Raw genomic sequence first — 27122 nt, 5'->3', positions numbered from 1 at the left:
ACCTCTTTCAAGACGTCTGGTCAGCATGCAAGAGTCGGCCAAATTTGGCCTCTACTATACAGTGGCGGCTTCTAGTGGAAGGCAATTGCACGGCTTCACCCTTGACCTTTTACAAAAAAATCTCTAAACCCAACTGCCAGGAAATACACCACACGGCTCCCCAAAAGCAAATACAAGAATCGGTGTGGTGTTGTAGGCAAGATAAGCAATGAAATAGTACATTTTTTGCAGTGCCTACCGAACCTATGCATATACGTTCACACGGATATTTGCGTGTTTTTCAGCGCACGCGCGTCTCTGCATATTTGTGGTCGATTCCACCGGCAAAATGGAGACCGCCTAAACGGGTTGCGCCTTACCGGTGAGTTTTTCGTGGTGTTCTGTTCAGCCCCTCGAGTTTCATCTTTCCGTGTTTACCGACCAGCAGATGCGTGCGAGGCGCGCCTGATGAGTTATGCCATTCAACGTCAACAATATCAGCCCGCCCGTACACGTTCTCTGTCCCAATTCACTTTCTATGTTAATTGCGTTAAGCAGAATGGGGGTAAAAGAAAATACTGTAAAAAAAACTCGCATGCATATACGGTTGATTTCACATTTTCATGGAGTGTATCAGAGCCTGTCATTTGTTTGAATATGTGTGCTGTGAAGGGCCACTGTCCGAAACGTTACCTGTTCTAAATGTTTCCTTTTAATGGCCATACAGTGTTATTATTGACGAATGTGTTTAGTTTGTTGTTGTTTGTGTTTGCGAACCATCTTGCCGTCACGAATTCTCGTGACAGCAAGATGGCACGCACAAGCATCTTCCTGTCTTTTTACAAATTGTATTCCTGGTGTGCTATGGGCATCGCGTCACAGCTGCGCAACACATTTAATTAAACTTCCCCTGAAAACCCATTCCAGTGGCCTTGTTATCTTTACATGGTCGTCGACGAACCTACTTCTGCTGTGCGATTGGTGTTTGTTGCATGGCAGTTAAAACGATATTTTATTTAGCAGTACCAGAATTTAGCCGAATTAAATGACAATTTTAAATAATATTTGGCATGCATGTTGAACTTCTTTACGTAACCAACCATGCTGATCAGAGGTGCGTGGGAAGGAGAACAAACTAAACACAAAAAGCAGTTCTAAAGAAATTAGTTTTCAATCTAGATTTAAAAGTGCACAGCTTCAGTGGCTTCCTAATATCGGAAGGAAGAGCGTTCCAGACGGCCGCAGAAGCGCACCTGAAAGCGCGCGATGCAGTCACGTGATGGTTTATGCTCCTCGCCGAGATCAACAAGGTGCTGTGGTTCATTTGTGGCAAGCACTTTGTGTGTGTAATGAGTGCGACCTCAAAATGTATTTGTTCGGCAACCGGACAGCGGTTAATGTTGGCCAGGTTGAGACCATCAACCCACTGTCCTTGAGAACCGAGGCTTAATCACGGGCGCCTGCAACCCAGATTCAGGGTCTCGGCAGTGCCGGCTCAGTGACCCCCCCCCCCCTCGAGTCATGCAGCCACCTCCTCACCGACCTTTCTTTTCTCAAGTGACACTTGGGCTGCAGCAATAAGAGGTCCGCAGTCATCATCATCAGGCTGTAATTTCCCGACATTTGCAGGCGGCTTAAGGAGGCACAGAACACACGAAGGCGAAGAAGAGAACAGAACGAATGCTTACTTATACAGCAACAAATTTCAATACAATCTAAGGACCAGCACAGTGCAGACGCCGGCCTGCAGATATGCATGCGGATTAACACTCGCAAGGCTCAGGTGGGAAGAGATTGATTAGATTCCCAGCTGTTAAAAAAAAACCAGCGTGTCTACGTGCTTGCTATCGGCAGTTTTCAATTCCTGTTAATTTATAGCTGAGAAACGAGTCACGCGTGAGCCCGACTTGTCAGTGTATGCACATACACCATCGAAACAGTGTCAAATTCCATAATGCATTATCAAAGGAGCTCTGGGAGGATGAGTAATTGTCGGACGGGGAAATGAGTGATTGTTTTGCCTCTGTCTCTGCTAAGGCTCATGGGCAGACCGAATGAAACAAGGCTATAGCTCAGCCTGCAATGTCACTTGGGGCATGTGCGGGCTTATTAACTCATTAATAAATATTGTGCGGCGAAATTAAGAATGCTAAATCTGGTCATTTTGACTTCATGTTACATTCATTCTCGGCGTGACATAAACTCAGTTTGCAACTCAACACACGCGTTAGGCACCACGCGTCACTGAAGTGATGCTGGTGATTTGCACTCGCATTGATTTATATTGAGGTCAAGGTCACATCCAATGTGCTTGCCATCGGCTCCTTCTGATGGACGCTACAGCTTTCACAGTGTTGTACATCATAACAAAAATAATTATCTCAACTTGTAACGCATCTCAGAGTATTCACTCACTCTTGAAGAGAGAGAGAGAAAACAAGGCAGAGGCATGAGGAGGAACCACAGAGAAGTGGGGAAGACAGCCACGCAATGAGCCGCCGCCAAATCCCCCTACACCCGAAACTCTGCAGTCCTAATTATATATAGAGGTGTTGTCGTCAATTAATGCGTGTTTACGTGTGGGAGGACACCGGAGGAACCAGAGAAATCCCATGCGCGTGCGAGGGGGCAACACCCTATGCCATACAGATGGAACATGTGGGGTCCAGATTTGTTTTACCGCCTTCTCCTGGCAAGCCAGGGTATAGCGCCTCAATACCCACGGGGAGTATCACAGCATCAGAGGTCGCAACCGGGTACCCGATACCCGTACCCTACCCGATACCCGGCTACCCGTACCCGGCCGGGTACGGGTAGCCATTTGCGACCCTGGTGCGGCCGGGTACGGGTAAGGAATCAAACCCTGTTTGCGACCTCTGCACAGCATGCATGTGATCTACCAACCCTTGCCAACACGAAGCTGGATGAAAGGTGTGTGCAACTACCGCCCCACTCATGTTAGATTTAATTTGTCCATCTTTGAGCCAGCCTTCTGTAGCGATTAAGTAAATTATAGTGTAGAGTCGAGTGTATTGATGATGATCTATGGACTATCGTTGACCTCTGACTTAGGTAGTAAAACATCGTGACTGAACATTTTCATGCTGCCCATCATTTGGGGGTCTTAGGTACATTAATATTCGTTTCCTATTCACTTACTTTTGAGCTGAGTGTGGGAAAAAATGATCGAATCAAGGAAAATGCAGGGAACATGCAAGAGCGGACTTAAACCTTGACATTTGACAGATATGTTATGGCTTGAAATGTCTACTTGTTCTTAAAGCATGTCTTCACCAGGCAAACGTTTGCAAAATGTATAATAGTTAACCTGATATGATTTTTTTACAATTTGTATCTACGATCAGACAACAACTACTTCAAAAAAGTGTATTTTCCGCAGAAAATGTTTTTGAGGACTTGATTCAACTTCTTATATTTAATTTAATACCCATCGGAAACCACTCAATTTAAAGGTTCCGTTCTTATTTTTTCGAAAGAACAAAAAGTTATTAACTTAACACTCTATGAGGGAAAATCCTATCTTTTACCGTTTTCGAATTATTCAGATTTGAACATCATAATATTGGTATATTTTGCATTCAAAACCGCTTCAATTCGAAATATCTCAAAAACAATAAAAGATAAAACAATAGTTTAGGATTAAAATTTACTTGCTGTTTAACGCTCTATCAAACGAAAAAAACAACATTCGTATATTTTGAACGGTTTCTAAATGACACACACAAACATGTTTATTGGGCACTTAAAATCGAGATTTTGGGGCCTTAAAATGAAAAATCTCGGATTTTCTGATTTTTCCTGTTGTTTGTGTCCTAAACACTATATACCAAATTTTAGCATTCTACCTTGTCGGGAAGCACCCTTGAGGTTTTTGAGACATACATACAGCTGAATGTCTTTATTTATGTATATAGATACACTGTGCATAGAAAGCTACCGTGTATATGAATGTTTCATGCCGAAGGTGAGAAACATTGCGAATGTGCGCATACTGACTGTAATACGATCAGCGGCAGGGCTTAACGACTGTGAAAGTCCTTTAATGAATATATCAGACAACATCTCTCGTGGGAGGGGGTGAAGGCTTCCACGCAATCGTCCACCTAATTAAACTCCCTAACCTCCAACCTCGCATACAATAACTCGGCACTGCTTTACTACGAGGACTAAATAAATAGGGGGGGGGAGACATTACACACGAATTAGCAATATAAAGTCCTTCTTGGCTGATTTGCTGCGGGTAAGTTTCCGCCAACTTGCACCTTGTGGCACAAACAAAAAAAAATCACGGGCAGGAAGCCGTGGAAACAAGTATTTTTACTCTGCCCACTGCAGGATATCTTGAATATATAAGGGATGAACACACAAACGCGCACTTGCAACACACGCACATGCACGCACGCACTGGGCTTGCTTCGATGATACAAAGAGTTACTACTGAGAAGAGGGATAGGTGGAAAAGGGACAAGGATCTCGTAATATTTCGCAAACACGAAACAAAAAGCGATGCTGATGATATGCCTGAAAATTTTTATCCACATCACATTCACCGTGAGTCAAAAGGTGTTACGCTGTATCATCATCGTGCCCATGATCATTATCACCTGCGGTACGTCCTCACAACCATTATCGCTGCGACTGCTGTGATTATATTTATCACCACCAATAAAAACATTGTCACCGTAACTGCTGCCGCTACAACCACTGGACATCAAGACTCGTCTTCAGGAGAGTCCTATATAGGGATCATAATCTTTACAATATACTGGAGGAATCCGATGAGCTATGAAGCTCTTTTTCGTAGGTGTCCAGTCGGGGCGGGTCAGAAAGTTACAACAACAACAATGCTTGGCCAATGTCATCATGTGGTAGGACATCGGAATATCCAGAATAAATCCCACGACACATACAAAAGGGAAAACTTCAAGAATATACTAACGTACTGCCATCTCCTGGCCACCTCAAAAACGAACGTGGGATGACGTTCATCTTCGACGATGATCCCCGGAGCCCCTCGTGATGGGAATTCTACAATGCTCTGACGATGGGGGCGAGGGGGGGGGGCGCGGGGGGGGGGGGGGCGAGGGGGGGCGGGGGGGCTGCATCTCCAGCCAAACTTCCCACTAGAGTACTTCCCCCACTAATTGCTGCACACTTTACCGACCCCGGAGGAACGATGGGCTGAGTCACGACCGCCCGACAGTGAACCAAGAGCTCTCGCCAAAGTTGTCTGTGCGGTGCGCTAATTGTGATGGTTGAGAAGTCAGGTGTGCCATTGTAAAGCAGAACACGCAAACCCACTGTGTCACTTTAACCCATCGCGTATATCACAGCGTAGGCGTACACAGCCGGAGACAATTACCGTAATAACGGCCCGCGTGCGTTTCGGCAGTACCCTTAGTTAATTAAACATCGTCGATGGTACACTCATTTATTGGCTTTAATGGAGGGCAGAGGAGATATTATAAGCAGGGAAATGAATGTATTTGTTCTCAAATAGTCAAACTTGCTCGCCTTATTGTCATACAGAACAAGCATGTGGTTATGAATAGTCAATTACAATATATAATCGGCTTATTACAGTGACGCTATGGCTCACCATGTATCCTTCTGTCTCATCATATCGCCCACATATGCTTCTCAGGGTGTGTCTCGGAAGACGCATGCATACATGTACATATCAATATATATACACACATTAAATGACTGTGTACAAAGATCCCCCGTATAACCTTTAACAAACTGTTGGGGCAAGAGTTGTTAGCGAGCGCCAATGAAAAACCAGCATGGCCCATTTGCGGGTGGTTGGGTCAACACCACGCCCGACAGCCTTTGTGTCACTCGTACCGATGTTCACAGTCACGAATACAGAAAAAAAATCTAATCATTAATTTCACGTGGCGTCATTCATGCAAATAGCATCTCGCAATCACTGAGGAACCATTGGCAAAGTTGGGTGGTCCCTGCGCCGTGGGCCGGCACCAAGGGAGCGTCCGTTTTCAGAGGGGGCGTGGTTTCAGTTGGAGTGAGCACACAGGAGTCAAGTTATTTCCGGGAGGCTTGAGCTGTATTTGAATTTTTTTTAAATTCCTACTCTTCACAGTAGTGTGAATGAGATTTGCATGTGTGTGTTGACGATCATATTATTAATATTAAAAGTGAGGGTCTTGCCTGATTCTAACGAGATCTCTGTGGCAATCACATCAATTGGCGGCCCGATGTCATTCGTTAAAATTACACATTCCTTTTGTGGTGCCAGTACATCCACAGGACAATGATGTCACTGTTAAGGTTACAACACATTCCTGCGGAGGGAGCTGATAGGAACGTTGGGTTGCTCGGGCAATGGCCAGGGTCAACGGCGGCGTGGTGTATTCCGCAAATATGGCCGACTGTGAGGGCGGGCACAAGTCGGCGTGAGTAGGTTCAACGTTGAGTTTTATAAGGGCACCACGGGGTGACCAGCCCCTCCCCACCCAGCCTCACCCCACCCCCCACCCAGCCCCACCCAGTCCCTCCCCACCCTCCCCACCCAGCCCCTCTCCACCCAAGCCCCACTCCTCCCATTTTTGGATGCACGACGGACGGACATCAGAGGTCGCAATCGGGTACCCGATACCCTACCCGATACCCGGCTATCCATACCCGGCCAGGTACGGGTACCCGTTTGCGATCCTGGTGCGGCCGGGTACGGGTAAGGAATCAAAACCCCATTGGAACCTCATTTGCCAGTAAAAAATATGATAATTGGTTTTTTACCCTTCTATCTGGCAACAACAAAAAAGCTGTCTCGGGTGTGGACCAATCAACTTCAAGGACAGTGCACATTATCAGAGTTATGTTTTTTGTTTGCATTATGACTGCAGGTATTGTGGTCTATGTAAACATGACTCCTTATAAAAAAAAAGGTGTCAGTTTTGTTGACAGATAGAAGGGTAAAAAAACAATTATCGAATAAAAACCCGTTTGCGACCTCTGACGGACGGACACAATAATCCCCTGTGGGCTGGTGTAACCAGGAGGTTCCTACCAGTATCAATGTATGATAGTGCTGTACAATGCATTGCCCACTGTTTCAATAGGCACAGCTATTGTGATAATGAAATAGGTTACGACGACAAATGCCGTTAATGCCACCACACCTCGCCTTTACTTAGTTTCTTATTGCCAGCCCCTGTTGCAAAGCAGCAGTTGCACACTAAACATCTGACTTACAAGTTCTGCCTCGTGTTAACTATTCGCTATTTTTATTTTACCAGGTAAGGGCCCACTGAGCTACGTAGCTCTTGTTCAGAAGCGACCAGACCACAAACGGTAGCTCAAATAACTGGCTCGTGCAGAAATTCATAGCAGCAAAATACTCTCAACTCACGTTTCTAAATGTGGAGGAAAAACCCGGAGGATTCGGAGAAAATCCACGCGACCACGCGGAGAGCATGCACACTCCACATATACAGCAGGCGTCAGGGTCGGGATCGAATGCACGACCTCCTGCATACCGGACGAGAGAACTAACATCTCGCCACCGTGGCGGGATGTTATATTCTCCACAAATGTTATCTCAAGTGTGATATCAGAGTATTACAGCCCTTGTTGTTAATTAACGTCCCGAAATAGGGTATGTTACAGAACTGCGTTCAACATTACTACGCTAGAGTGGGGAGTAGCAATGAAACCTACTTATGTCCTGTAACTTGGTTTACAATGCTGAGAGAAACATGCAAACTCAAAATGTACAGGCGTCAGGATCGGCATCGGGGTCGAACCCACGACCTCCTCCATACCAGACGAGGGAGTCAATATTTCACCACCGTGGCACGTATCATTTACAATAACATTGTGGAATATGGATATTCCTTCGCACCACCCAATTGTTAAGTTGTGTTCCCATTTGTATCCCCTGTTCGCCCGTGTCTTGGAATCGGCAACGTTTTATAGCCAGCGAATCGTGAATTGATTTCGAGGAACGACCACTGCATGTTGTGCTGCTGCCACCTTCCATCCGCTGGAGGTGCTGCATCTTGCGTTTGAAATGAATTGACTTATTTAGGAAAGCGTCACTGGGTCTCAAGACTCATTCTCGCGATGTTCCTGTATTGAGACTTGTAGGAAAATTGCTCTAGTTTGTTAGTGTTTGTGCGTAGATGGGTGTGGTTGACGTCACCGCCACTTAGTGGCGAATGGCGGTTGTTGTTGTTGTTGTTGTGTGACAGGAAACTGGAGTCAGGAGAAACCCTTCAGCGAGGAAAGAACTCTTGAATCATGCATGGCCAAGAGGTCATCAAAGGCACTGCCATTCTCAATACCGCCACAGTTCGCCATCACTTCCTTCCTGATGCTAGATCCCATCGGCGTTGTGATTTTGACACCCAACCTTCAAGTTCTGCTGTTAGTTTCCCACGATCTGGCTTTAGGTTGTCCCCTTTGTCACTGACCTTTGCGTGTCACTCCAACGTATGTATTGCTCGATAATGTCCACACATCATAACCGCCGCCACCACCACACCCAGCACATTACATCCTGAGTATCCTGAGGACGGTCCCAAGTACTAGCTTACCATGGCTCCATCTGATTTTAAATTGCGTATACTCAATTTACAGGCCTTTGCCACTCCATTGCTGGATGAAGGCCTCCTCGCACCATGTGGATTGTGTGGATTATTTTACCAAACTTCACCATGCTGGTTAGTGTGGAATGCTAAAGGTGGGGATCACATAATTGTAGTACAACAGCTAATTTTGCTGGACAGCCCTTTGCTGCTTACAAAGTAGTCCCACAGCAGCACATGTTGCATGGTGGTCACCCACCAAGCACCGTACAGGCTTCAGTGCATCAGAGATCTCATATTAAATATAATTCTGGTTCAGCTTAATCACATCATTGTTAGTACTGTATAGACCCAATACTGTTATTAATATTCTTAGGCCAATACTAATATTCATACAACAATGATTATATTGCAACGCGTAACAATAAAAAGTGCTGATGTGGATGACGCATGTGTGTCTGGAGACCAGGATTTCCTCTCTTAACCCGTGGGTCAAGGAGCCCAGGCACACGCTTTTGTTGTGGGTATGTTGAGATCCTTCCGATTCTGAAGGTGCGCACAACGAACGGTTTCCTTTGCAGCTGAGAATGGCCTTGTCCTGCCAAGCTCGCCGTGCTCCTCTCCCTGTCGACCAAATCCTCCCCAGGGGGAGGGGGGGCGTGCACGGTGTCACACGCAAAAATCTAATATGCTTACTAAGCACAGCTGCGATACATATAGGAGAAATGTAAAAAAGGTCAAGTTCAGCCCTGCAACCGCTTATTCTCACCACTGCTGTGGAAGGGCCTCCACTAGAGGAAGCTCTAGAGAGGCCTTCTAGAGGGTATTTGGCCTATTCTTCCAACGCTGGACAGGCGTCTTGAAAAAAGGTTGGGGTACCCACGCTTCATCCAATCACTTGCGACCTGCCCCTCACCTGAGCTGTACCCGTTTATACTGCTGGATGGACACAGGCAGAGAGATTTCAAAAACTTGACACCGTTCATTCAAGAGCTGGGCCGGGAGATTGAACCAGCGACCTCTGCGTTGTAAGTCCAGCGTGTGAACCATTACACCAAATCTGGCCTTCTCGTTAACTGGTGAAAATATCTGAAAAAGTAGTAGGGGAATTTGGAGAGAGAAAAATCCATAATCACCAGTTCCTGGCTCTTAGTGCCATCCATATGCAAGAACCACTTGTGGGGAAAGTGGTTTTATCGTGACAATGAAGTGTCGCGTGCTATGAATGAGCGGGTTCAGAAGTGAGCCAAAGAGTTCTATTTTGGAACATCAGTGAGCCAAGTGCATTGTACTTCAATAGGACTGTATAGAAACATACTGCAATCCATCTTCTTGGTTCTTTCGGTAAAGTCACGTAGAATGGAAACAATAAAAATAATAAAATAAAACATAATAAAATAATTCTCACGACGTTTCGGCCACAACGCAAGCAGTCGTCATCAGGTGAATACCAGGTCTGTCGGGGAGACAGCGTCTGACAGACCTGGTCTTCACCTGATGACGGCTGCTTGCGTTGTGGCCAAAACGTCGTGAGAATTATTTTATTATGTTTTATTTTATTATTTGTATTGTTTCCATTCTACGTGACTTTACCGAAATAACCAAGAAGATGAATCCCTGCAGTCACGAAAGCTTTAAATCGAAATGTATACTGCAATCCAGTTTCATCTCGGTTAGTCAGACAACAGACTTATCGATCACCCCTTGTAAACTCGACCTCTGTGTGGTTACTAGGGTTACTAGGGTTCAAAGAGTTGATATTTCTCTCACGTGTTATCAGGTAGTAATGCATGTTGTTCGGCGCGATGTCTTACGTTTCACTCCACGTGCTCGGAGATTCGTGGAGAAAAACGTTTGGTATTATGTCTGAAGTTTCGCACCATGAAGGTCCCTGCAAGTGGAGCAAAACGTCAGACATCATGCTATAGTACTCTTTGGTTCTTTCGGTAAAGTCACGTATAAAGATAAAATAATAAATTAAATAATAGCATACAACGTTTCGATTGCAACACAAGCAATCGTCATCAGATATAAATGAAATAGCAACAAAAATCTAACCAGAAAACTATAGACAGACATAACAGGTCCCTGCGGGGTGGGCTGGTAGGAACGAATAACCAAAGAATATAAAAATAATGTATTATGACACTTGTTTAGCCAGCCTCACAGAGTCTAAAGGTTTTTGTAGGGTCCTGCCAAGTGTTTGCAGTAGGGGGCGATGTTGCTACACCTAATCGGACGATACGAAGGGAGCGTTTGAGGCCTAGTTCTAGGCTTTACTAGCTGTAGGCTTTAGGCCGCTGTGAGTTAATTTTTAATTTAAATGTTTTAATTATTAATGTAAAAGCTTTAAATGTAAATGTTTCTATTTAAAAACATCAGGGAATGTAACATTGTTAAACATTAACTCCCTTTCACACACGCGGGGGTACGATACGAAGGGAGAGTTTGAGGCCTAGTTCTAAGCTTTAGGCCTAGCTGTAGGCTTTAGGCCGCTATGAGTTAATTTGTAATTTAAATGTTTTAATTAAAAACTATCTCAGGGAATGAGTACATTTTTAATTTAAATGTTTTAATTAAAAACTATCTCAGGGAATTAAAAAACTATCTCAGGGAATTATAAGAGAATGTTACACTTGTTTAGCCAGGAAAGCCTCACTGAGTCTAAAGGTTTTTGTAGGGTCCTGCCAAGTGTTTGCAGTAGGGGGCGATGTTGCTACACCTTTGCGGACATCGGACGGACGGACGGACGATATAATCTATTGTAGGCTGGTTCACTTCGTTCCTACCAGTAACAGGACCCTGCGGGGTGGGCTGGTAGGAATAATACTAATACCGGTACAGGGATATCGACCGGGTATAGAGGAGTTAGAAAGAAAATGATTTGTGCATGGGGGGTGAGCGATGACGTCCACACCCCCCTCCCCACTGACTCGCGCGCCCTCAGAGCAAGGATTGCAACAGGCGATGTCATTGGCTGTGCCGGATGCGACGGCCATCTTGTTTAGGTCATTTAGTTCACGGATCGCAGGGGGAGCGGGCGGCCATCTTGTCAGGCCTCGCGAAGCCTCCTGCACTAGGCCTCGCGAAGCCTCCTGCAGTAGGCCTCGCGAAGCCTTCTGCACTAGGCCTCGCGAAGCCTCTGCAGTAGGCCTCGCGAAGCCTTCTCTGCAGTAGGCATCGCGATGCCTTCTCTGCAGTAGGCCTCGCGAAGCCTGCCGCACTAGGCCTCGCGAAGCCTTCTCTGCAGTAGACCTAGCGAAGCCTTCTGCACTAGGCCTCGCGAAGCCTTCTCTGCAGTAGGCCTCGCGAAGCCTTCCCTGCAGTAGGCCTCGCGAAGCCTTCTCTGCAGTAGGCCTCGCGAAGCCTTCTCTGCAGTAGGCCTCGCGATGCCTTTTCTGCAGTAGGCCTCGCAAAGCCTGCCGCACTCGTGCACAAATAAGGCGATTAAATGTATCTCGTCTCTGTGTTAATAAGCCTGCCGCACTAGGCCTCGCGAAGCCTGCCGCACTAGGCCTCGCGCCGTGCTTTTCGTGCACAAATAAGGCGATTAAATGTATCTCGTCTCTGTGTTAATAAATGTTTCTTGTCTCTGTGTTAAAAAAACGTGCTGCGTTTCAGTAAAGTAATTTTTTTTAAAACGTGCTGCGTTTCAGTAAAGTAAATTTGAAGCGAAGTTTAAAGTTTCGCCGTGAGGCGCCGGAAGCGACGGCCATCTTGTTTAGTTCACAGATCGCAGGGGAAGCGGGCGGCCATCTTGTCGGACAGGGTCATGCCAATTGTTTGCAGTAGGGGGCATTGTTGATACACGGACGGACGGACGGACACATTAATCTATTGGTGGTCTGGTCCACTTCGTTCCTACCAGTATAAGCAGACAGATATCACCAGTATACATAGAGAGAGAGTAACACATAGGCACAAAGAGGGAGATCGTCACTGTGGCGAGACCTTAAATAGACAGAGGGGGCGGGGGCGGAGAGAGGGAGGGGTTAGAGAAAAAATTTACATGTCAATAAGTATGGCGACGCGTGGTCAAGTACGCAAGCTTGAACATTAGGAAAGAGGGAGAAAGAACACACTAAATTAAATAACCTAGCAAAATATCGAAATGTTATGTAATACAACACAGAGAGTCGGTCAACACACAATTAACGCATAGCCTGGTCGATTACGTATTTCAAAGATTGCTAAGTTAGAATTTATGTGTGAAAATTCCAAAGAGAGACAAAACATAAAACAAGAGGAACGGAGACACACAGACAGAGCAGAACATAAGAACGACAAAAAACGAGTGGAGACAGAAAAAGTACACTAAATACACAGGCAGAGAGAGAAAACAAAAAACCTGATGATGATTGCTTGTGTTGCAATCGAAACGTCGTATGCTATTATTTAATTTATTATTTTATCTTTATACGTGACTTTACTGAAAGAACCAAAGAGTAATTCCTGCAGTCACGAAAGCTCCAAATTTAAGATCATGCTATAGAACACACGGTACAACCTGAAAACACATCGGAGAAACATACAGCACGACGACGAAAACATACACAGCAGGAAATGTTTCATGTTGCAATTTCCAAAATACAGGTAGTCCCCGACTTACGATGGAGATGCGTTACGACGACCCCATCGTAAGTCGAAAATATCGCAATTCGAAAATGACCTAGCCTACCCAGGAGGCTTAAAGAATGGTGATCATTTAGCAAAACAGAGCAATTTACAGTACCGTACTGTATAAACTATATACTGTATGTATTTATTAATTACAATACTGTATTGCACAGTAAAATTTGAAGTAAAAAAATAAGGTAAATTCTTAGCCTACCTATATGAACTGCAATTTAATAGAAAGTTTTTTCAGGAAACAATCCTATCTGCTATAAAAACTTTTAACATGCATTGAACGTATGTATCGTATCGTGGTAACCCTAAAATGAAATCGCTAAAGCTACGTATCATACATGCATTGAACGTATCGTAACGTATCATATTGTACTGTACTCACCAAGATTCTGAAACATAAAAACACAGAAAAAAATACACGCGCTAACACCGTGACCACTTAACTCCGTCGACCGCTGGTGAGAGTGAGAGGCATCACCACACAAGGCGGGAGATGCGTTCAGTAACATCCCGGCAGCGTCCCAACGTACAGCATCGTACCTCGTACGCTGCTGCGTTTGCCTGCCGCGCGAAATGAAAAATATTTAACAATTTTGTCATATCGATATCGCCATCGTAAGATCGAAATATCGTAAGTCGGACCATCGTAAGTCGGGGACTACCTGTACTTAAGAAGAGAGCACCCATGCCCATCAGCGTGGGTACATTCCAATGCTTGAAACTAAGGTGCACCACATGAATGTGAATGACTCAGCCCTAGCATCGTTCCTTTACTCCTGCCAAAATCTGACTTAGGTGCATAGAGCGGTAATAAAGTTGCATCACCACTTCCGGAATATGTCATTGGCTTTGTGCCAAGGGTTCGGATTTCATAATATTACCGGTCAAAAGTTAAATTTCAAGTCGTTTTTTTTTCTTGTACTAGCCAGTCAGTTTCTTTATTTGTAGGGTGGTATAAAAGAGGAAGCGAGACTGGAAATTGATTTTGAAATTCTGGGGAAAATGTCTTTCTCCTCTACAGCGTAAAATGGTTGTTATAATTTATTTAACGTTACGATGCATCACGATAACGCCCTTGAGTCTTGGTAAAAAATGCAATCATTTATTTAACCAGGTGAGCACTCAATGTGGTAATTCTTTAAGGGAGGGCAAAGACCAAGGCTATTAAAAAATAATGGGAGAATACAACACAATTTTTATAATACAGTATAAAAATAACAACTATCGGTGTGGTTGTATGCCAGCCTTGCATCTCTGCTCTGGGGAAAGGTCAACTTCCTGAAATGTCAGTTTAAATTGTCTTAATAATTGTAAAGTCACAAAGCACAATTCACAATGCATGCAGGTTTTAAAGTAATACCCTGTCATCGCTTTATGGAATTTCACTCGCTCAGAGCTGCCAATGGATATGAACACTGTCCTGATGCTCTTCTGAATTGGGTGCTGTTTTGATTTTTTTATCCACAATAAACTTGAGCAGGGTCAGAGTTATGAATGCATTTATTTGCTTTCGCCAGTCATATTATAATTGTGCTACTGGCATCACGTCGTAAGATGAAGACTCCATTTGTAAATCTCGCAGTGCATCACCCCGTGTTTGAGAACGGTCCGCGGAAGAAGACATCATAGAACTGCGTTTGAAATATATTTCAGTGACCTTGTGTCCACACTAGGGGGCAGCACTTTCCCACCTGCCTGGCTACAATGATATATTTTTTTGTCGAATGACAGTTTAGCTGATCATTTTAATTCTGAAAACTGTAATTCTGCCAAATTGAGTGTAAAACCAAACTAAGCGTTTAGCTCCTGGTATAATCACAGGCAGCTGCCTGGATTTGAACCCAGTATCCCTGCGGTGCCAGCACAGACCTTAAAGCCAGCCGGTCACCTCCGAGTGCTACTTTTAAAATATGTTGTGTTAAAACACTTGTGAATGAAGAAGGCAGTATATGTCTCTGTTTTATGTTTCAAAGTCAAAAGGTTTCCCTCCTCAAATGATGAGAGAGGGGTAACAATTTACCTTCTCTTCACCCCCAGCAACGATTTGATGAATTACAGTATTGCTTTTCAGGGTCACAATTCGATTCATTAATCACTTCTTACTATTTAAACATTATGGTGATTGCAGCAGCCAATAGTGCCTGTAGGGGTCAATTTAACCCCTTACATCCAACACATACAGATTGAAATATACCGACGCATCTATGGTCAGCTTAAAATCGATACAAAGTGATAAATCCACAACCGTCCTTCCCCGCGGGATTTAATCCTAATCCCAATATTATGTCCTTGGACCAAGATCAGATATTTTACATTTCATATCCACCTGAAGTGCCCAGACTTTGTATTATTATTTTTTATTATATTTAGATGTGATAATCATTAAAACAATTATTCCACAATCACTCTTACTGGCCATACAAAGAAATCAGTAGCAATAAGATGTTTCTATCACATATGGTGGTACCAGTTCTATTCTGGCCTATAAACCTTCCTGTATAGCCTGTGAGATATCCCTGAGTTGGGACCCGAACCCAGGTCACCCCTTAGCGTGTCTCAAAAACTGGGCGACCTGGGGATTCCACATTCCACCTGCATGTGGATACATAGTTTCCTCTCGGGCCGCAGACAGAGGGTCAGAGTGGGCCGTCATACATCCACAGCCCTGAGCCTCAGTACCGGCTCCCCCCAGGGCTGTGTACTGAGCCCCCTGCTCTACTCCCTCTACACACATGACTGTGCCGTCGTCCACCATAGCAACACCATTGTGAAGTTTGCTGATGACACCACAGTGGTGGGGCTCATCTCTGGGGGGGATGAGTCTGCCTACAGGGACGAGGTGGAGCGGCTGACAGCATACTGCAGGGGCAACAACCTGCTCCTTAACACCGCAAAGACCAAGGAGCTCATAATAGACTACAGGAGAAAGAAAACGGACACTCCACCACTAATCATCAGCGGGGACTGTGTGGAGAGGGTGGCAGACTTCTGCTTCCTGGGAGTCCACATTGGTGAGGGCCTGACCTGGAGCGCCAACAGCACTGAGCTTCTGAAAAAGGCCCAGCAGAGACTTTACTTCCTGAGAATCCTCAGGAATAATAACATCACACAGAAACTGCTGATGTCCTTCTACCGAGCCTCCATCGAGAGCATTCTCACATACTGCATCTGTGTATGGTACACCAGCTGCACAGTGGCTCAGAGGAAAGCGCTCCAGAGGGTCATCAACACAGCCCAAAAGATCGCCGGCTGCCATCTCCCCACACTGGAAGAACTACACAGTTCACGTTGCATCAAAAAAGCACAGAACATTATAAAGGACTCTTCTCACCCTGGACACTCACTGTTTGAGCTGTTGCCATCAGGTAGACGATTCAGATCAGTCAAAACAAGGACAAACAGATTCAAACAGAGCTTTTATCCTACAGCGATCACCACACTCAATAATGCTAATTAATTATTAAGTAATAGTATTTTCAATTGACTGTGAAATAGAGATGTGCAATGACAAAATGTAACCTTATGTGGATATGTGGGTATACTTGGGCTGTTTTTATATATAGTATAAATTGATTATCTTTCATTTAATTTTATTTTTATTTTCTTGTTTTATTTAATTTAAATGTATGAATGATGCCCTGACTGGTGAGCATTTTAAATTTCGTTGTACTGGTGACAATGACAATAAACGATCTATCTATCTATCATCCTTCCCAGCCAATGTAGCAACACTTCATCTCCACTCTAATCAGTTTTGTCCTTGCTTATCTCTGAGTCCGGCGGCGGGTGGGGGTGGGGGGTAAATTCCACATCCCTATGGTCAGGGCAAGTTTCCCCTCAGGGTCAAAATACATGTACGGTCCTTTGTCAATATACAACTGGATGAAGACTATCCCACGAAGTGCGTCGTGAGGGTTATTTGACCCTACAGTACTTCACTGCACTAGTCAGTGCATGTTGAAGGCGGTGAGCGTAGACTCTGGAGCCTAGGATAGTATAACAAGTTATTTGGCTGCAATGCCCTGAGAAAATAAATATATAAAAGCCAAAAATCTGAGCTTCATTTAATCAGGAGCCGTCCGGGGCTGAGCTCCGGAAAATATCATTATAAATCAATCTCTGGCCAAAATTAAACATCATGTGCAGCTGTGCCACCACAATCCACTACCACTACCCGACTATGCAACCCCAACCACCAGGCCACCTCCTCCCTCTCGCCCAGGGGTCGGCAACCAAAAAAAATTAACCCGTAAAAACAAAGTTTTTCACTATAAATCCTTTATATGCGTGGCGGCTAGAGTCCTCTCGTCCTGTGGCTTGAGATGGCTGCCACATATGGGTCAGATGATTGCCTGCCACCATTAAGCAGTGTAAAGTTATGCAAATTTTTTTTCACGAAAATAAATTGTCACGCACAACGAGTCTGTGTGCAAAATGTCAGCTCGATTGGATCACGGGAAGTGGGTTAAAAAACGACCGAAAGATTTGCACGGTCGTAAGCGCGCAAGCAAGCAAGCAAGTGAACTTAATATAAAGGATTTTTTAAAAACCTCAATACTTGATGAGCCGCAATCCATGTGAATACGAGACAATCCTTAATAAATACAACGTCACGAAGCAGTCCTTAAAGACCTGCATGCGGCTCCAGAGCCACGGGTTGCCGACCCCTGCCCAAGGTAAACTGGACTTCCATGGTAAACTGGACTTCCATGGTAAACTGGACTTGGTAAACCGGACTTCCATGGTAAACTGGACTTCCATGGTAAACGGACTGCCATGGTAAACTGGACTTCCATGGTAAACTGAATTTCCATGGTAAACTGGACTTCCATGGTAAACTGGACTTCCATGGAAAACTGGACTTGGACTTCCATGGTAAACTGGGCTTCCATGGTAAACTGGATTTACAAGGTAAACCGGACTTCCATGGTAAACTGGGCTTCCATGGTAAACTGGACTTCCACGGTAAACTAGACTTCCAAGGTAAACTGGACTTCCATAGTAAACTGAACTTCCATGGTAAACTGGACTTCCATGGTAAACTGAACTTCCATGGTAACTGGACTTCCATGGTAAACTGGACTTGGACTTCCATGGTAAACCGGACTTCCATAGTAAACTGGACTTCCATGGTAAACCGGACTTCCATGGTAAACTGAACTTCCATGATAAACTGGACTTGGACTTCCATGGTAAACCGGACTTCCATGGTAAACTGGACTTCCATGGTAAACTGGACTTGGACTTCCATGGTAAACCGGACTTCCATGGTAAACTGAACTTCCATGGTAAACTGGACTTCCATGGTAAACTGCACTTCCATGGTAAACCAGACTTCCATGGTAAACTGAACTTCCATGGTAAACTGGACTTGGACTTCCATGGTAAACCGGACTTCCATGGTAAACTGAACTTCCATGGTAAACTGGACTTCCATGGTAAACTGGACTTGGACTTCCATGGTAAACCGGACTTCCATGGTAAACTGGACTTCCATGGTAAACTGGACTTGGACTTCCATGGTGACTTGGACTTCCATGGTAAACTGAACTTCCATGGTAAACTGGACTTCCATGGTAAACTGGATTTACATGGTAAACCGGACTTCCATGGTAAACTGAACTTCCATGGTAAACTGGACTTTCATGGTAAACTGGGCTTCCATGGTAAACTGAACTTCCATGGTAAACTGCACTTCCATGGTAAACTGCACTTCCATGGTAAACTGGACTTCCAAGGTAAACTGAACTTCCATGGTAAACTGTGCTTCCATGGTAAACTGTGCTTCCATGGTAAACCGGTCTTCCATGGTAAACTGCACTTCCATGGTAAACTGGACTTCCATGGTAAACTGGACTTTCATGGCAAACTGCACTTCCAAAATAACAAGAGCCATATTTTCGAATCCGGTAAAAAAAAAACCCTCCACCGCCCACAACATTTCAAGAGCCGCAATTGCATCGTGAACACGGGGACGGGTGGCGCTCACTAAAGAACGTCCCCCAGCCAAATCCTGAGTTGGGAGCCCCCGGGACCCCCCCACCCGCACTCTCCCCTCTCTCTCCCCTCCATCATCACCACCATCACCACCATCCCCCCTTCCCCCCGGCCACACGTAACCCCTTCGCGTCATCATCCGCTTCCGCCCGCCCGCCGCCTCCTCCTCCGCAGAGGCGCGGGCAGAGCGAAGGGAGGCGGAGGAGGAGAGATCCGCTGAGTCCCAGGGCACACAGGGTTGGTGGCAGTCGAGACGGAGCAGACGAATTGTCGCACCACCACCACCACTGTTGTCCACCACGCCTGTGCCAAGCTCGGGGTTTGGTAGTTGTTGTTGCTGCTGGTAGACAGTGGTTGTTTGGTGGTGCTGGTGGTGGAGGTATTCGTGTTGCGGGAGGTAGTTGGTGAGTAGGTGTGGTGGAGGTGGTTATCTGTCGTGGTGGTCGTAGTGCTGTGGGAGGAGGAGGTCACGGTGGGTGGAGGTGTTGGTGATAGTGGTGGGGAGGTAGTAGTTGTGGTGGGTGGTGGTGGTGGTTGGTGGTGTTGGGACCCAAGCCCGACTGAAGGAGAGGAAAGGGCGCGGCTTTGCAAACCATCGCCGGCCGTCAACCCCGAGGGGAAGACGATCCCGGTGGGGTGGGGGAGGCAAGACACGGCCGAGATCAGAGTTTGACTCGACCCACGAGGACGACGACGAGGAGGAGGGAGCTGGTGGAGGTGGACACGAACAACAACAACAACTCGCCCTCGACCAGCCTCCTAATCGCCCCCCGGATTTCGTGTTCAAAACTTTCTCGGTGAGTGCAGTGGGGGGGGGGGGTGAATGTGTCCTCCTCATTGCCCGTTACATCTGCACGTAATGTTCGCTGCTCGTGGTGGAGGTGGTGCTGGTGGTGGAGGTGGTGGAGGTGGTGTTGGTCCTGGTGGTGCTGGTCTTGGTGGTGGTGGTGGTGCTGGTGATGGTGGTGCTGGTGATGGTGGTGCTGGTGATGGTGGTGGAGGTGGTGGAGGTGCTGGTGGTGGAGTTGATGGTGGAGTTGATGGTGGTGGTGATGGTGGTGGAGGTGCTGGTGGTGGAGGTGCTGGTGGTGGTGATGGTGATGGTGGTGGAGGTGGTGGAGGTGCTGGTGGTGGAGTTGATGGTGGTGGTACTTGTGGTGGTGGTGGTGGAGGTGGTGCTGGTGGAGGTGGTGGTGGTGCTGGTGGTGGAGGAGGTGGTGGTGTTGGTGGTGGTGCTGGTGGTGCTGGTGGTGGTGGTGGAGGTGGTGCTGGTGGTGGTGTTGGTGGTGGAGGTGCTGGTGGTGGTGATGGTGGTGATGATGATGCTGGAGGTGGTGGAGGTGATGGTGGTGGTGATGGTGGTGGAGGTGGTGGTGGTGGAGGTGCTGGTGGTGGTGATGGTGGTGGTGGTGTTGTTGGTGGTGGAGGTGCTGGTGGAGGTGATGGTGGTGATGATGATGCTGGAGGTGGTGGAGGTGATGGTGGAGGTGGAGGTGCTGGTGGTGGAGGTGATGGAGGTGGTGGTGTTGGTGGTGGTGATGTTGTTGCATCCAGCGATGACTTTGGGTGGGGCCTCCTGCGGTCGGTTTGCACAAAAACGACAACTTTATACACTCCCAGAGTGCGATAATGTAACGCGCTTGTCGAAGAGTTGTGTTTTTGCACTATCATCATCAACGCCACCACCACCAACCACCACCACCACAAACACGTGGAGGTGCCTGCACTAAAGCACACGATGCCTTGCCCTGCTGCAGTGCGCACTTGATGTAAGGTATTGATGTATCAAAGCTGAGCCAAGTTTTTAATCGTCTTTAAGAGTCTACCGAGAAGACGTTTTGTCAATCCACTGCTGAATGAAGGGGCTATTGAACGCCGTGTCACACGCTGTGAGGGTTTTGACCATACTTCACCCACGCTGGTCGTGGCGGCGAGGGGTAGGGTTGCTATAGGACCAGATTCAGATGGCGCTCGCCACTGATGTTAGCCGTGACCAGGCGCAGTTTGAAGAGTGCACGTTGCGCTAACCGCTGCCCCACCGCTCCTCCCCAGCCACACATTACCAGAGCGATAATCATTACTCTTTTACACCCCCACACACACACACGCAATGCACCGCGCATGTGTTGTGTCAGGCTGACATGGCGTGCTTCTAGTTAACGTGACCACATCGTGGAGACGTGCTGCGTGCTTGTGGAGCCCCCCTCCCTCCCATCTCTCAAGCTAAGCAGGGCCGAGCCTGGATAGTGCCTTGCATGGGTGACCACCGTGGCACAGAGACGGCTGCAGTAGGCCTTGTGGCCGGTAGAGGGCAGTGCAGCAGAATCGATTGTCATCCTGCACACTTCGATCAGCTTCGTCAACCCACACGGACCAGCGTGGGGAAGTATGGTCAAATATCCCCCACGGTCGTCATTCGGTAGTGGATTGACGTGTGCCTGTGTGGGAAGCAGTGTGCCGGATATGTTGATGTAAACTGCAGCGTTGCTGCTCCGCCGCAAGAGAGGTTAGCAAAGTTGTGTTCACATTTCTGTGGCTGGCTCAGGAATCTTAGAGGAAATTATTTCCTGTTTACAAACATTACATTCAACAGGAATGTGTGTCTTTGCATCCAACAGTGTCCCTCCCTGACAAGTATGGTGATATTTTTAAGATTATTACGCTGGATAATTTGTGTAATTCTTGCTGGGTATGATGATGGCCCAATCATTCACTAACCGGTGCTAGTTAATGCACAACGCATTAGGCTAAGGTCTAAGTAGCTGTGTAGTCATGGACGGGCATAAGGCGGCCACTGACTTAATTATCCTCATAGGCATGACAACATTTTTACTGTAATTAATCACTGGTATTACTGCATTAATCCGCATTGACCGGCGTGGTGAAGTATTCTAGATTTGAAGCTTTCGTGACTGCAAGGATTCATATTCTTAGGTTTTTTCGGTAAAGTCACGTAGGTAAAAACATTAAAATTAATAAAAGTAAGATAAAATAAAAATCACGACGTTTCGGAGGCAACACAAGCTTCCGTCTTCAGGTGGAATGTTTTTACCTACGTGACTTTACCGAAAAAACCTAAGAATAAGAATGTGGTGAAGTATGGTCACACAAACTCCCCGTGACCAACATGAGCATGGGGGAGGCTTTCATTCAGCAGTGGATTGACAACGGGATGTTGCAATGGCAATGATTGGTTCCAGTTAGTATATTTTAAAATGCTTCCTGCTCAAGAATAAATTACATCAGCAGCACCAGTGAAATGCTTGTAATGCAACAGCAATGTTGGTCAACCAATAGTGAATACCACAAATGAATGTCAAAGACAATATAATTTAATCGTGAACCGACGCAACTTGTTTAGGTTAGTCTGGAAATTGCCGTTCTTCTCGACAGTAATTTCAATAATTCTCCAAGTGAATTTTTATTTTATTTTACAAGATGTTTATTTCAACCGTTTAAGTCTCCCCAAGGACTAGTGTACAATCGAACCCTGCAGGCTCAGTGGAAATAACAAACATACTTACATACCAATATTAACGTACACACTCACATGCACAGCAACCATTATAGTTCTACAAAGACAAAGATTCCCCCCGTATAGCCTTAACACTGTTGGGGCAAGTGCTGTTAGCGAGCACCTATGAAGGCCGGCACAGTGGCACACGAGGGATTTGGTGGCTAGCACCTTGTCCGACCGCCTTTGTCTCCCCAGTGGCGATGTCTACTGCGCCACCGCACCAGATACTCAGTTGAGGCTGAGTCAACCAAGGGGAGGCCTAGGACCTGTTTAGAAAAACACATACTTGCTACACAGGCTCATCTCTACGCACGTAACTCTTAGCATCTGAATATACTTGCAGGCACTCGTACAACACTTATACTTTATACTTGTAGATATACACATGCTCTACTCGTATATATAAAACACATGTATTGTACTCCTATACGGTATATTGCATACATACATATATCCATGAACAAATATACATTTACTCACAGTCTTACCTTTTTAACTAACGGTCATACCTAATTGTATGCTCACGTGGATATAAACTCATGCACACACATTCACACGAGAAAATGCTTACGGTATTATATATTTTGTGCCTTGTGTATACTGCATATTTTATAGTATGGCAACTTTGTCCAAGAGTGCCTTGTTTTGTGTTAAATTCATTATATAATGATGTGATGCTACTGCTGCTGCTGTGTGTGCATGATCATGCCACTAGATATGCAAGCACTTTGAAATGGAGTGGACAAGCCCTTGCGAACTAACATCAGGGACGGTTGCAATAAATGCAACTCAATTGAAATGTTTCCATTAGTTTTGTATCTGAACGAATGCAAACTGAGGGATGATTTTTCGCTGAAGGAGTCGTATACAGTACAACTGGTCACAGATGGCCCTTAAAGTCCGGCATGATAATTGTGCATTCCATTACTCCTGGAATCTCTGTACCTTTGTGGAGGTAAGGATTGCTGGATCACGCAGATTGTTAAATTCACAATACTGCCTTGGGCTGCGAATGAAATGGCCAGGTAATGGTAGTACAACAAGTGGGTTCAAGAACCTATCGGTGCGGACCTTTGAGCGTTATCCCGGCGTGTGCCTGGTGGGATTCCTCTGGGTACATCTATCGCGTGGAAAACACTCCTGAAGGGGAGAGTGACAACATTTCCCAAAGCCAGGACCCTCCCGAAAGCAGACAGTGACAGGCACTCTGTTGAGGACTTTCTAAGGCATAGAAAAAAATCACAGTGAAAATTAGATGCAGCACCATACACTGGTTTATAATTCATACTTTATGCATTGCAATACGTATTTACACCATTCTGTGGTGAGCGGTGGTGCATTGCTTTACACGGAACTCTGTTACCAGTTTGCTGGGGACATCTCCTGTCCGTGATGGACATCATCAGTGACAATTTATATCAACCTGTACCTTTTCCTGGTCCTCTTTGGGTCGAATAATTCTTAAATGTGTCCTCTACCTCAGGAGATGTGTTCATAATCAACATTGGGGAGAGCAGAGGTGGTTGGGCATAGTGCTGGCTGCACAACCCCCTTCGTTTGCTGTCATGTCCTTAATAGGTGCCCACTTATGGCATTTACTCCTACAGTGTATAAGGTTACATGGGGGACCATAGCCATCGTTATATATATACTGTATAAACATAGCCATTCTTTCAGCACAAATGGTTTTTTAACTATATATGGATAATATATCTCGGCAAACTGTCAATCTGTGCAAAGGCGTAATCGGGTAACGGATACATACGGTGATATGACCGTATATGCCGTGTAAAACGTGCAAAATCGGTCAATGTATATACACTTGTGTGCACACGTTGACAATAAATTATGACAGACTAGACTGTAAGTAAAACTGATGTAACCACAAAGTCATATTTAAAGGGAATCCCTAAGCCTATCCGTGCCCATTTGCGGTAATGCATATTGATACGTTTGATGTGATTATCAGCTCGAACACCATCTAATGCGCCGGCGCCCGATGGCCTAATGGCCTTGCTTTCACAGCTGATGCCTTGGGGGTGTGTGTGGGGGGGTGGAGTTTGGGGGGCCCCGCTGCTGCTCACAACTCCACTGTTGAGTGTCCCTTTCCCCCCCCTGACACAACATACGATTGGTGGTGTCACAGAGGAGAGGCGGGTTGGAGTGACTGCCCTCGCCAAAAATTGAATGGACGTGAGAATCGCGTGATTCGTAACTTTGCGGAAAGCCAACACCGTTAATGTTCCACAGGTACTGTATGGAAGAGCGATGGGCAGCCACAGTGGTGCAATGCACTGTACGAAGCGGGCCGCCTGAGTAGCGAGTGATATTTGAATGAGCGCTGGCCCTCTCTTGTCACCAACTCCACACTGGCCGGCATGATAAAGTAGCCGACACGACCATGCGCGGCCCTCCATCCAGCGATGGATTGACAAACTTCCGTCAATTATTATTAAGCACCGCATTGAGCAAGGAAGGCTGTTTGGAGATTGTGATTCCGATCTAATTTTTACAATCCCGCTGTAAGTATTTTAATGTCTCTTTTTTATTGAGCACATGTTTATTTTCATTGATTTTTAGCAGGGTAGAGGTGAGTTATGTTTGCATGCGGCGGGCATACTGTTGTGGAACATATGCCAGCCACTTGTGCATGCTTTTGAGGTCTGTTAGGAAGTAGAAAATATGTGCAAGCCATGCAATTATGAAAGTGCAGTCTTCGTACTTTCCTACAACCCCACAGAGCACTGTTCTGCATTTATTTATCAAGAGATGTACGACTACACTGTTAAGTGATTCATGTTTGAATGGGGAACATTGGTAAATTGAGTGAGATTGTCCCGTGTCGAGCGATAAAGACTGACATTTAAAAAAAGCCTAATGGAGGCCACTCCTCTTCCTACTACGCACCTTTATGAAATGCAGGAGTAACCTTGCCACTTGTCTGAAGGTGTTATAATTCTGTTATTTTAATAGTTTCAATGGTTTGCTTGTAAGAATGTTTTCCTTGCAAAGAAGTTTCTTTCAAACCCCATCTGGTCCAATTCCTTTGCCAACAAAAGTCCTTTTTCGCCCCACTTGGGGCAAAAGACCACACGCCCTTCATTTTGTATGGCAACAGTACTCCATTTGCTATAACAGAGTGACATTTTCGTCCAAAAACGGAGCAAATAGGCCCCCTTTTGAACTTGCGTGCAGAGCCCGTTAAGTTTACCTTGTGAAGCTAAAAAAAGAAAATCCCGCTATTTAACAGTTCCCCGGACTCGTGATGATGCCATGCAAGATTCATACCTGTCAGCTGCAAGCGAGTGGCATTTTTATGAACATGGCAAAAGAACAGCGATTACTTGCTTTCACATGCCATGCAGTATGAGGCACGGTGTTTTTGTGGTAATTATTTTTTGTTAAATTGCCTGAAGCAATACTTGTCAGTTCTTGCTCTGTCGGGTGACAAGCCCTCCCTTGGAAGACGGAGTGGCTGGGTTTCTGTGGGTGCGGTGGTACGCAAGTCCGCAGTGTCTGTTCTCCGCCTGTCCCTGTTATATGTGAACGTCAAGCCCATACTTTCTCCCCGTTCGCCAGGTATTCTCCCCGTCCACTGCATTTATAAATGCATTACATATGTTCGTATTGAATATACTGTACTCGTCTTTAGTTGCTGATTGTTTTTACACACAGGGTTCAATGCTGTTCTCTGTTATTCTTGAGGCTTGGCTGTTAATAATACTAAGATTTCTAAAAGTTACAGCACTGCCTGTAATGCAGTAAGGTAGGTGCAGCATTGCAAGTGCCTGCTCATCCCACTGCTGGTGGAAGGGCCTCCAAGATGGTATTTAGGCTCCCCTTCCACGCTGGCCAGATGTCTTAGAAGAGGTGGGTAAAAGAGGTGGGAGTTCCCCATAGTTTATGCCACCCCTCGTGACCAGCCGATTAATTAATTGTGGTGTTACCCATGTATACTGCTGGTGGGACCATACAGTAATACACTCATAATAATTCCCTTTCTCCAGGAATGCTTTATAGAGATTCTTATCAGAAGGTTTCTGAATTGGGATGTCTGGCCGATCCCATTGACGAGTGTGGCTTCATGTGGGAAGAAACTTGAGGACCGTACCTGGCGAAAACCCACACGTGCGAGGAGATAGCACTCAGGGCACCTTTGCTGTACTACCACCTTGCAACCCAAGTCTACAATATCTGGTGTCCCCAGGCAGTCTCCCAACCAAGTACGAACCAGGCTCAGCTCGGCTGAACTTCCGAGATCTTTCGAGATTGGGCACCTTGCAGGGTGATCTGATCAGAGGCGAAACTGCACATGCACCTGCAGCGACATTGCTTCTCGTGGTGCAAACTCCAACTGTAAGACAATATTAATAAATGCATTTGTTATATTTTGCCAACACAGATGGTGGATTCAAATGACTTGCCCACGT

At 45.8% G+C, this 27122-nt stretch overlaps 1 protein-coding gene across 1 annotated transcript in view; it reads left to right on the top strand.

Annotated features, from left to right (window-relative positions):
- The first annotated feature begins 19349 nt into the window (after positions 1-19349).
- The window catches only part of TLN2 (talin 2), a 79182-nt gene continuing 71409 nt past the window's right edge, over positions 19350-27122 (top strand). The window contains exon 1 of the mRNA XM_078862073.1: positions 19350-19972. The gene's annotated coding sequence lies outside the window, so the exon portion shown is untranslated. The remainder of the gene's footprint in view (positions 19973-27122) is intronic.

Source organism: Lampetra fluviatilis, chromosome 13 (assembly GCF_964198595.1).
Source record: "Lampetra fluviatilis chromosome 13, kcLamFluv1.1, whole genome shotgun sequence".
Classification (NCBI taxonomy): Eukaryota; Metazoa; Chordata; class Hyperoartia; order Petromyzontiformes; family Petromyzontidae; genus Lampetra; species Lampetra fluviatilis.
The sequence above is the reverse complement of the archived record's forward strand: the minus strand, read 5'-3'. Positions and strand labels throughout refer to the sequence as shown.